This window comes from Stegodyphus dumicola, chromosome 1 (genome assembly GCF_044657685.1).
Source record: "Stegodyphus dumicola isolate Sdum_Otavi_A_Nest chromosome 1, ASM4465768v1".
NCBI lineage: Eukaryota > Metazoa > Arthropoda > Arachnida > Araneae > Eresidae > Stegodyphus > Stegodyphus dumicola.
Window position 1 is genome coordinate 232,203,445 of NC_140768.1, and position 12,315 is coordinate 232,215,759.

Consider the following 12,315-nt stretch of genomic DNA (forward strand, 5'->3'; position numbering starts at 1 on the left):
CCTCTAAGAAATGCCATTGAAAAAAAATTCTGATGTGGACACCTCATGACATTTTTGTACGGCCTATTAAGTTATTAATATGTATAACATATTCTGCTGCATTTCATTTAAACTTATTTCCTCGAATTATTCTAACTTAACTAACCGATCCTTCAAGACAAGTTGAAAATGACCTCAAAAATTGCAAATACTGAAATTGAATAATCAGTTTTTCTCGTAAGGGAGTCAAATTTCTTATAATTTTATTTTTTAAAAACAAGAGTAAAAATTTCTCAATATAATTATAGGAACCGGAAGATCATAATAAAAGTCAGATTTCGTCATTCGTCAAAAATTAATTCGTTTTAACATTTGACATTGTCAAAACATGAATATGTTCTTCGTTTAAAAAAATTCTGTAACTAGAAGTAAATGACTACGTCTGACGATTGCGAAAATAAAAGCTGAGTAAGGACTTTTAAGCCGGGTAAGGATATACCGTTTGGTGCTGGCGATTGCAATAAAAAAGGGAGGTGCACAACTTGATGTTATAGCAGTATCATATACAAAAATTCATCGTTCTACGGCTAATCGTCTTTGAGTTATGCGAGATATATGCATATATACGTAGATACATACGGACGTGCAGAAAAAATTCTTTTTGAATCCACTTCAAATCCATTTTACAGTTCGTTTTGAAAACATTGCTTTTCATTATGTCCGCACGTACAGATATCATGAAAATATTAAATCTTCGAAATGGATAAGAGAGCAGTCAAAATATATATTTCCGTTGAAATATGATACCCAAAATGTTTAGCGATTACAATACTTCTTTTACTTTGTACAAGGAAGCAAAAATGTGGAAGAGTAAGCCAGTTTCCGTTTCATTGGGCATAATGCTTCATATTTTAAACAATAATATCATCGCAAAGTAAATGAATGATGTCAACTTAATGTAATTTAATTATATGAACATAATACAATTAAGTTTCGAAAAATAATAATAATGTCACATCCTTAAGGAAATGGCATCCACAAGAGAAAATAAAATCATCCGAAAGTTTGAGTGGTCGCCTGACGGAGGCTTTAAAATAATAGCTTAGGTACACTTTTTGAAGGTTTCGCAGGAATTTCTCTATTAGAAACTTTATAAGGGACTATTGCTTTAAATGGGAAAATGAAATGTAGTGAGCCTTTTCACTTACGGTCCGGATGATTCGGTCTTCTGTGGAGGTGGTTGTCTTACGGAAGTGAAGTTCAGTGTCACTGCTTGCTTGTGTTTTCAGAGGTATTAATCACTTTTAGAAGCGGAAGTCTTCGGAATGCGGTTGCCACTACAGAGTTCACTGTGATAATTTCCGTTTAAAAGAAAGCGAAAATTTAGAGCGATAATAATATCAAGTTCTAAATTTAGATTTAAATTTAGAACTTGATATTATTAAGCTGAATCAGTAAAGACAAAAAATTTTTCAGGAGTTTTAAGTTCATTTTTTTTATCAATGAGTCTTTAAATATTATGCACATTCCGTAAAGTATTATTTTATATTTGACAGTAATGTAAACCGTAGCGCCACCCCCTTCCCCATATTTATACTGCTGCAGAATTTATCTTCTGTATTTTTCGGCACGTACATGTGAAGTTCCCGAATGCGCACAAACTGAAAGGAGCGAACAATTTCTCATTCTATTCTAACGCCAACGTTTGTGCTTATTTTTTTCTTTAGGCTTCATCATCCATACAATGGGTAAAGGGTATGTTATTCCCCGCAGGTCAGCTTAGTTGATTTCAAATATTCTAATTTGAAACTAATGTGATATATATGCAAATAAATAAAAGGGTAAAAAATATCCGTCGATTTGAAAGAAGTTACTTTTTGCTTCACTAGTTCGGAGGAAAGTGCATGTGTCGACCTTGAGAGATAACGGATTTCACTCTTCCAAAGCAGCTAGCTCTTCGACAGCGGCGGCCGGGTTGCCAAATTTAAATTTCGAAATAAAACCTAACGTTCCTAATAAGACAGAAAAAGACGAAATACAGTAGACTCCGCTTAGTGTGATCGCGGTTAATCATAGTAACATTCTTAGGCAGTTATCTAATTGTCAGAGCTTCGCTCATTTGTATATGACACCACGGTAAACATCACTCGTTTGTATACGAAACACGGTAAACCGATCGACAGTTCGGTTAGTAAAATAAAAGTAGTATAGAATAAATTTGTTTTAAACTGAGCAGTCAAGTAAAATAGAAAAAAATTATAAAAATTAACTGCCAAGTGACAGAAAAATGTAGAAGTAAGGGTGCAAAACAGACTGCAGCCATTTAAAATTAGGCAAAAAAAGGGGGGATGTAGTTTGGCGTAGAATTGAATAATTTCATCGATCTTGAGAGTGATCTGCCACAGGTAGTAGTACTTTAGCAGAAAAAAAAAAAAAAAAAATCTGCGAATTTCTCTTCTTTAGGAGGGGGAAAACATTCTCTGTAAAGACCTAAGCTAAACTGAGACTGCTTCTTCGCTTCTTTATTAAATTACTTAAATTCAACTGTTATTTTCAAGGAAACTTCTTATCAGTTAATGTTATTCCGTTACTGTTATCAAAATAGCCGTGGACAATCGTGTTCTGATTAAACGGCGCGTACTGTAAATTTAAATATCCTTTTCGCGCTATCGTTTTAATAAAAAAGTTAGGTCAAGGATATTAGTGCCCAATGGCGTACTCAGAAATTAATTTTTTTTTTGTGTGTGGGGGAGTGCATGAAATTATTGCCATGAAAGAAGCAATTTCTTTAGTTTATAATTATTACACGGTAAAAAACTAAAGTATACGCTCTATCAACCTTATTTCTCCTATTTATAACTGTTCAAGCATTGATGTAATTTTTATCACATCGTAAGTTATAAAAGTTACAAAACTAAAGAACATTTAAGAAAAATAATAAAAATACCATGAGAACAAAAATAGTTACTTACTAGAATCGCTGGAATTCAACATCATTGGAAAATTGATAAAAATCTTTTAATGATCGAAAAAATGGTCACAAGTCAACATATATTTTTATTTATGTATTATCAGGTTATTTTCTTCTTTTCCCCTTCTCTTAACACCATCTGTCTCCGACTTCTCTTCACTGTGGTTTTCCTCTTTTAGAGATTGAGGCTAGTCATGAGAGGCTACTACAGCTCTTGTTTCTAGCTTTAAGTGGCGAGAAAACTACTCATGTGTTTGCCATGTGTAGAGATCCGTGTCACTGGAAAGGAGTGTCCTGATAGTTGAGGGAAAAGGTACTGTCCCTAATACACTGCACTTTGTTGTCCTCACGGGTGTCAATCGGCTGTTCTTCTGACCTTAGTGTCGGCGGCTTGGGGATAAGGTCTCGGGAGTACCTGCTTTCGGGAAAGCCGACCATGGAGCTTCAGTTTGTTATAGGAACACAGGAATCTGGGCTCCCTTTTTGGGATCCGTGGAGGGTTGGGCGGTCGGACTCAAATCTTTTTTTCTTTCAAATATGGCGACTCCAAATATTCGTATGATTAAAAACCAAGAATCTAATCACATCATTACAAATACCGAACATGCTGAAGAATTTACTATAAAAAAGATGCGTACCGATGCAAGTGCTAATAAACCTAACGTATGTCCACATTTCCTTGTAGTCTCAAGCCCTTCTGAAGAAATGTCAAAGGTATTAATTACCATTCGTAATTAATAAATATAATCGTTCTTTCATTAGCGAGCCAATAAATATAAAGCTTCGTCTTTCTGGAGATTTGTTTATCGATACAACTTCAGCCATCCAATCTGCTTCTCTCTATCGATTAACCAAGCTCGGGCAAATTGATGTAACTGTGTATGCACATAAAAATGCTAAACTTTTGTAGAGGCGTAATTTCTGAGTTCGACCTTCTGTTTGTTTACGAAGAAAAGTTCGTTTTAGAGCTAGCTGATGAAAATGTCTGTGCTGCCAGGCCGATCATGGTGCGTAAGGAAGGTCAGTTGATAAACACGAAACATGTAACCCTGATCTTCAACTCTCCTGATCTGCCTAAAAATGTTAAGGCTGGGTACCTCAATTATCCCATACGACCATATATTCCGTAGCCGATGTGATGTTTCCAGTATCAGCTTTTGGTCACTCTAAGAGAGCACCATCTAAATAAAAACGGAAAAACTTAAGTACCACCGCTACATTTTACAATGATTATTTTTCAATTTCTCAATAGAAATATTAAAAGTAAATATATTTTGCCATTTGCACAACCTATTGGCTATTTATATATTAAATATGCATACACAAAAAATATATTAGATTAAAAATGGGTTAGCATTTTTATTATCAAAATTTAAGTTATAATACTTTAATTCTAAAATTTAGTGCGGAAGTTGGGCTCTTTAAGAGAGACAAATTTCTTTGTGTTTGGTCTTATTTCACTTAGTTTTAACCGCAAATAAAGATCCACTTTTAATTTTGTTCTGCATTTAATTTTTAAATATAACATGGAAGAAAATCTGTGTTCACACCTTTAAAGTTGCCTTTAAAGTTATTTTTCGGTTCAGACAAAATTTAACAAGTGTATTGGTTTTGAAATCTTCAGTATGAGTTTGATCACAGGAAATTTCTATCAATTCTTCTTTTTCTTAACGAGATTTTTCTTAATTTACTTTTTCTTTGCGTACCCCCTATTTTTCTCTTACGTACCACCGGTTGAGAACCCCTGCTCTAAGATTTCCTGCCGTGGTAAACTCACGTGTGCACGTTGTTCGATGGTAGGCCACGATAGTAAAACCTGTACCGCTGCTCCCCTGTGCATAAATTGTAAGGCTGAAAACGTAGCTTCTCACGCTCATGTCCCAAATGGAAGTCAGACAGGGAAGTTCAGGCTATTAAAATTGCGAGAAACGTATCCTATGCAGAAGCCAGAAGGATAGTTGAAGGCACTCAACCATGAGCATTCATATCTTTTGCAAGTGCTGTTAAATCAACTCGATCTATTGGAAACTAAACATCAGTTAACACACAAACACCATCATCGAAATCCCAGAAGTTTAGAAGTAAGCCCAAAAATGACAAATCAACTGATGTAATAAAAAAAAAAAATGAACTCGCTAAAATAAAAACTAACATACATAGAAGTGCTAGTAATAGTTCATTTGATGACATGATTTTTGATTCTGTTGATTCAGATAACTTGTAAATAGAGAAAATAAAAACGCATCACAGAAAGAACAAATACCACTCCTAATCGCCCCTCTCATATCATGAAAATGTCGTGTTTTCCCCCAAAATCTCTTTGATATCAAACACATTATCTGTGTGTATCGTCTTGTGTGCTTGGCAGTCCAGGAAACGTTGTAGAAATCAGAGCAACAGGTTAAGCTTTGAAGATACTGTTTGAAGAGTAAAGGAAATCCTGATGGTGATTGTGCGTGTGAGTTCTAGCTTTACTTGACTATTCCTCGATCTCAATCTCGTTAAGAACGAGCTTCCAAGCTGTAGCCATTAAAGTTAATGTACGGAATTTGGTTTCGATTTGTTCTCTTTACCTGCCTCCAAACCAACACATCGATCAACCAGATTTAGATTATTTAACAGAACACCTTTATCGTAATGGGAATCTTCAATGCCAATTGCCCGCTGTGTGGAAGTAAGGATACAAATTCTCGAGGCAGGCAGATAGAGCAAATGATCGAAGATTACTGCCTTTGTCTCCTCAATAATAGACAAATACCTATTTCCACGAGCCTGCAAAAACTTTTAATGCTGTTGATCTTGCCATCTGTTCATCATTTCTTTTTAGTTTGCTCAGTGTAGGGAATGATCCTTACAATAACGATCAGCTTCCCATTTTTCCACAGATGTGCCTACCGATGAAGCAGTGAAATCAGCTACTGATGCTATTATGCAGGCAGCAATAGTCTCTATACCTATGATATCAGCAAAACTACGAAAATATCCAAACCCATGGTAGAACCGTGAGTGCCAGAAAGCTCTGAGACAGCAGAAAAAAACTTAGGGAACTTTCCGTATGTCTTCTTTGTCAAACTTCATAGCCTTCAAATGAGTCAAAGCAAACGCAAGGAAAGTAAGAAGTAAGAGCCAGAGCGATACACGGATAACATATGTGTCTGGGATAGCATCTGCTATGCCATTTCTTCAAGTAGGAATCATCACCCAACATTTCTTTCTACTAAGCTTGTAAGGATCCTAAGTTTTACTAACGTTTATTTTATTTTAAATCTTTACTATCACTTCTTATTTTCTACTTCCGGCCAGAATTAAAAGCTTTAACTTATTTATGTAAATTTGTCTTGCTAACGCCAAGTACTTAAGTTGTGGCTTTTTGCCAAGCAAGATAGAGGAAGGAGTTATTGGAAGCAGGCCGCTTGCCATTGTCGTTTTACGAGCTTTCACTCGGTTGATTGTTGCCTTCAAGGCCAGAGGTTTAGTCCTCTTGATAATTTCAAACGTATCGTAGTTTTAGCAGCTCTCCGTACTACACACGGACTTTGTTAAATAACGGCCAATCTTATTGCTAGGCACTTGTATACTCATTCAAAGTTAGTTTTAGTTAGAGTTTTAGTTAGTAGTTTTATATTCTTACGTTCAGACCACAAGTGGTTGGTCTCTGTATTCCGAAGTTCCAGAAATCTCTGTAAAGATAGAAAAATAAAGGGTTTCTTATACCCTTCCTGTGTGTATTGTCTACTTCACAATTTATTGAACATAGCTTGAGTAAGCTCACTGTTCCGAGTCAGGACAGTTCATGTTTCGAAGGCAAGTCAAGAGGAACACAAGTCCTGATAAGCTGAGCTCGGAGAAGAATCCCATTGCATTTTAACTCTTCCAACTCTGAACCTTATAACAGTATTTTAACGATGCTTCAGTTGAAAAGAGTTGTATCACAGATAAATAGAACTACTCCGGGTCTATGTGGTTTAGTTAAGAAATGCTGGTTATTCTAACAGCAAATTACATTGAAATTTCCTATTCACTTTCTCATTACCAAATGAAGAGCTTGAAGACCCACATGTAGCTATTAGCAACCAAAATTTTCCAATGAAATCAGTTTTTTCTTCGTCAGTTAACTTACAATTGACGTAATTTGATATGTCATATTTTTCAAATTGCGATGTCGTTTTTATATCATAGGTAGTTTCTGAAGAATAGTGAATTATTAATCTCTACTTGTTTCCGATTCAGATAGGCTATTTTCTACTTCTTCATTGTTATTTAAAGCAGAGTTTCCTGCTTCAAATTGACATTTGGAATATTTTTCACCAGAGTTAACATAATTTAAAAGCGACTGCTGTTTACTCTTACTCATGGTCGAATCGAAAAATTAAAAAAAAAAAAAAATATTCAAGCGCATTTAAAGCTATAAGATTACAAACATAACAACTTGAGCGAAAGGCCATGGATTTCCTGACTACTGTTCATTTACCGAGAGCCGAGACTACTGCTCGAGCACCATTCAACTCCATAAAGAGATGATATGCTTAGATGGGCACTTTCAGAAGACCTGCTTTAGGCGCTTACATATCATTATCTGGAAAGAAATAATGCCTCCTGCATTTCTTTCACAGGAGCCTGTTTGGGAAGGGGAACGGAACATATTCTTTAGGGATGCACCCCTCTTTTATATATAAATATTGTCCAAGACGCATATGATGCAAAAAAAATTAAGCATGAGGAGAAATGAGAAGAGTAAACTTGGAGGGGGTGCACATGTCCTTTTGCACCTCCTGGGTACTCCACCTTTAGTGTCAGCACCTACTGAAAGGAAGCGAAGATGAAAAATTTGTCGTTTCTAAAAGATACAGCATTCGGAGCTAGTACTACCCGAAATTTCACAATACTACAAGAAGGTTCAGATAGGTGTAGTATTTATTTTGCTTTAATTTTTTTATTTTGTTCAACGGAAAATACAAGAAGGAAGCTCTAGAGTTTCGACATTATTACTGATCGATAACAACATTATTAATTCAGAAGTCAAACAACAAAAATCAGCGTTATATTTACCAGCGTTATATTTTGGTAAATATAACGCTGATTTTTGTTGTTTGACTTCTGAATTAGTATTTATTCGGCGTGTTATTGTGTCTTAACAACATTATTATTTGGGATTATTAGACTATTAAATGTAAATATGGCAAACACATACTTCATTTCGTCTATCTGTTCGTCTATTATGACTTTGGACAATTATGAGCCTTCATATTCAGCGAAACCTCTCGAGCTGTACACCTTAAGAAGAGAACCATCTTTGAAAGTGATCATTATTTCTGACAACATAAATAAACATCGATACTTAACATCACCTCTCTAGGAAGACCATCTCCACAGATGAATAGGGGATAGCTTTGGAGGTTGGGGGTGATAATCGCAATACCACAAAACAAATGCTTTTGGGATACTAAAAGATAAATAAAATTGAAATGTTTTCATTTCTGAGGGAAAAGAATAATTCCCTTAGTTGGGGAAAAATATTATTTGAGAAGATTATTAAACAAATGCATGTGTTATTCGTGATATTAATTTCAGCAAGGTAAAATGCTTTCACTCAAGTCGTACTGCGCACAGAGGGAGAGTATCTTGAATTTGGCTTAAAAATACTCATTCTAGCGACAATAATTGCTAACTGAATTGTAAACTATTCGGACAGGGAAACAACGGAGCTGCCAGATTAAAATTTCGAAATAAAGCGTAGTACATTCTCTCTTAGTGACCACCTCCACAGATAACCAGTTTGAAAGTGATCAATATTTCTAAGAGCATAAGCAAACACCAGTAATGTATATCGACTTTCTAAGATGCCTCCACAGACATAACCGCCTCCACAGAAGACCAGAATTGTCAAAAAACACAAATAGTTTCTTTAGAGACAGTTTGCTGTACTGTCAAAAAAAAAAAAAATCAAATAACTTTAAATGCCTAAACAGTAAAACCTACCATTGCGAGCACCTTCTTCGAAAGTGAAATGGTTTTTGAGAATATAAACAGACATCAACACTGAAGATCACGATATTAATGTTCTGTAAAGTGAACATTCCCACTGAAGATTAAAGTCAACTGGAACGGAGGTTTCACTTCATTTTCAGTAACTCATATTAGAGTGAACTTTCTTTTAAAGACCATATCTCTAATATGATACTTATGAAAGTGACTAGCATTTGTGAAAACATAAACAAACAACGGCAATAAGCGTCGGCTGTCTAAAACCACTACATTTACAGAAAACCAAAGTCCTTTGAAACTGTAAGTGGTCGTCTTAGAGAAGGTTTACTGCACTTGAAATAATCAAATTTACGATATTATTGCAATGCACTGGAGAATCTATGGCAAAAATGTTGTCAGATTAAAACTTTTCTTTATGAAGTCATCACGATGTCCTTGTAATATATGATAGCTGTAACTGTGCTCCAGTTTTAGCCTATAATGAGAAAATTCAAGTGAACTCTGCCTTTTTTTTATTTCCTTGTACGAAGTAAAAGTTTCGCGGCTTGCGAAAAATTTCGGGAATCATATTTTAGTGAAAATACCCATTCTGATCGCTTTCGAATTCATCTGAAAGTTTTTTTTTTTTTTTTTTTTTTTGGGGGGGGGGCGTGATATCTGTACTTAAAAACAGAATAAAAGACTTTTTTTTTTCTCTCCAAAACGGGTTGCCAAATGGATTTAGATGGAATATTTTTAGTGACATCTGTACGTACGTATGCACGTAGGTATCTCGCATAATCCAAAAACAAGTAGCCATAGATTGTTGAAATTTTTTATTATGGGACTGTTATAATATGTAGCTCTGCACTTCCTTTTTTGCTGTAATAGGCCGCATCAAACTTGTATATATATATGTAATATTTTGGCAATATGGCACATGAATGAAGCTTGGTGTGAAATGACACAGAAGAAATTAAATTTATAGCTGCATATCTTTATTCAATTCAAAAGGCATATTATCATTCTTTATTAAATAAGATTAAATTCATTGCGTCATAGTATTCTAACAAAGGGAGACAGATGAGAGCGGCAGCATAGATCCTAACAGCAGTAGAGGCAGAAGCGGTCTCCCACGCAAAATGGCGCGAGTTCTCTATTTATAGAAGCGGTTACGTAATAGCCTCGAATGTTCTCGAAAGCACTGGTCTAGGGGGAAGATCCTGAAATTGAGGAAAGTTAATTAGAGGTTGCTTGTTCGCATAGAGCAAAGCCGTCCTATTTTTTATATTTTACATCTCTTCCCCCTCCCCCCCCAAAAAAAAAGCAAGAAGCCGAGCGAGCAAAGCATTAGTAGTACATTAGTGAAGCAAAAAGTATGAAGAAAGACACGAAGAAAAATATCCAGGACATAGCTTACAGACTTTAACTATGCCCTATCATAAGTCATGATCTTTCTCATATAATTATAATTTTTTTTTATTATTATACTTTTTTAAATTGTGGAATGTATTAGTGCAGTTCTCAAAGGTTACCTTATGCAAGGAACGGAGGCCTTTTCAAGTAACAGCCTAGGCACCCTGGGCCACCAGTGCAGCGAACACATTGGTTAGCTCAAGAGGACAGCTCTATTGATGGATATGTTTGTTTAGAAGTATTGCGAGGCCTTCCAGTTTGGTAAAATCAGGAATTGTAAATGAAAGATAACAAAGGTGAAACTATAATTTCTGAAACTGTTACTCCTATTATATTTATGGCATTAAAATATAATTTATCAGTATGGAAATTAGTATCATAAATATTTATGTGCGTTACATTTAATTATAAGTAATGATTATGTAAAAGTTCTATTTTGTGATATTCTGTGATAACAAGAGCCTTACCTGAAGAATTATGATTATGTGAACTCTCAAACAAAAAGACCTTTGGACTGAAATGCTGAAAAATTCAATAGGACTCTAAAAATTAAAAATTTATTTTAAAAAATTGATATTTATAAATTATACTTTACAGGATCAAAATTTTATTTTATTTTATTTATTTTTTAAATTTTATTTTTATTTATTTTTTTCATTTGCTAGTGCTTTAACGCTTTTTCTTTAAAAAGGCTTCTCTGTCGCTTTGCCTTTTTCTTCTTGAAGGGGGGGAATAGGTAAGAAAAATAAAGAATATGCAAATCATTAAATTAGCGGCGTAAATTAATTTCCTTCTCTATTCTAAAAATAGCAACATCTATTTGCACTTTGTCATTTCGAGAAAAATCTATGTCATATACCTCTTACGTAATTCTGATGATGTAAATTGAACTAAAACTGAAGCAGCCAATAATAATTTTACAGCAATATTAACTATGCAATCAAAATGCTTTGAGAACCAAAACTAACTCAGTTTGACTTAAGATTTCATCCTCAACATGACGCACTTTCTTTCTACGCTTTGCCTTAGCTGGACTGCAGTCTGTTTGCTTCTTCTTTTTTGCTTTTTGCCTTTGCAACAGGCACATTTAATATGCCGACTTTTGTGTAGCCGCAACATGTTCCTGAAAATAAAACCGAAGGTTTAATCTGCTTTCGCCTCTAATTTCCTAGTCATTATGGATCAGCACCCCAGAGTTACAACGCCGAATGAGGACAGGTATTTGGCAGTTACTGACAAAAGAAACAGGCGGAGCACAGCCTCAGACCTGTCTCGTCACTGGTACGACAATTTCAAGGCAGACCGTGTACAGACGCTTAGGGCACATTGGTCTATATGCTCGTAAACCTGTCAGATGCGTTCCACTTACTGCAACTCACTGTCGCCTGCGGTTAGCCTGGAATAGAAAGCATGCATTGTGGATACCGCAACAGCGGGCTTGTGTGATGTTTTCCGACGAGTCCAGGTTTAGCTTGCGGTCTGATTCTGGCCGGACATTCATATGGAGAGCTCCAGGTACCCGTTACCACCAAGAAAACATCATTGAACGACACTGTTACGGTGGTGCAGGAGTGCTCGTTTGGGATGGAATTATTCTGTGTTCCAGAACTGACCTGCATGTTCAAATTGGAACCATGACAAGCCAAATCTATCGGGACGTCATTCTAGAACAACATGTACGTTTGTTTCGGGGCGCCATGGGCACACAATTTGTGTTTAAGGATGACAACGCCCGTCCTCACCGTGCAAACATCGTAAGCGAATGCCTTCAATCGGAGGATATCACCCGTATGGACTGGCCAGCATTCTCACCGGACTTGAATCCAGTAGAGCACGTGTGGGACATGCTTGGCCGACGAGTTGCAGCCCGTCAACCTCCTCCTACATGTCTACCGGAACTTCGGAGAGCATTGCGTTTTGATTGGTGTAATATCCCCCAAGATCAGATCGATAATTTCATTCTCAGTATGCCTAGGCGTTGTACG

General features: G+C 35.8%; 1 protein-coding gene across 3 annotated transcripts in view; it reads right to left on the reverse strand.

Moving 5' to 3' along the window:
- Positions 1–12,315, reverse strand: part of LOC118191705 (uncharacterized) — a 199,305-nt gene that overhangs the window by 49,947 nt on the left and 137,043 nt on the right. For 2 of the 3 annotated variants that reach the window (XM_085826359.1, XM_085826362.1), the window contains exon 3: positions 2,952–4,131. The exons of the other annotated variant lie outside the window; for it this stretch is intronic. The gene's annotated coding sequence lies outside the window, so the exon portion shown is untranslated. The remainder of the gene's footprint in view (positions 1–2,951; positions 4,132–12,315) is intronic. 3 annotated transcript variants of the gene reach the window in all.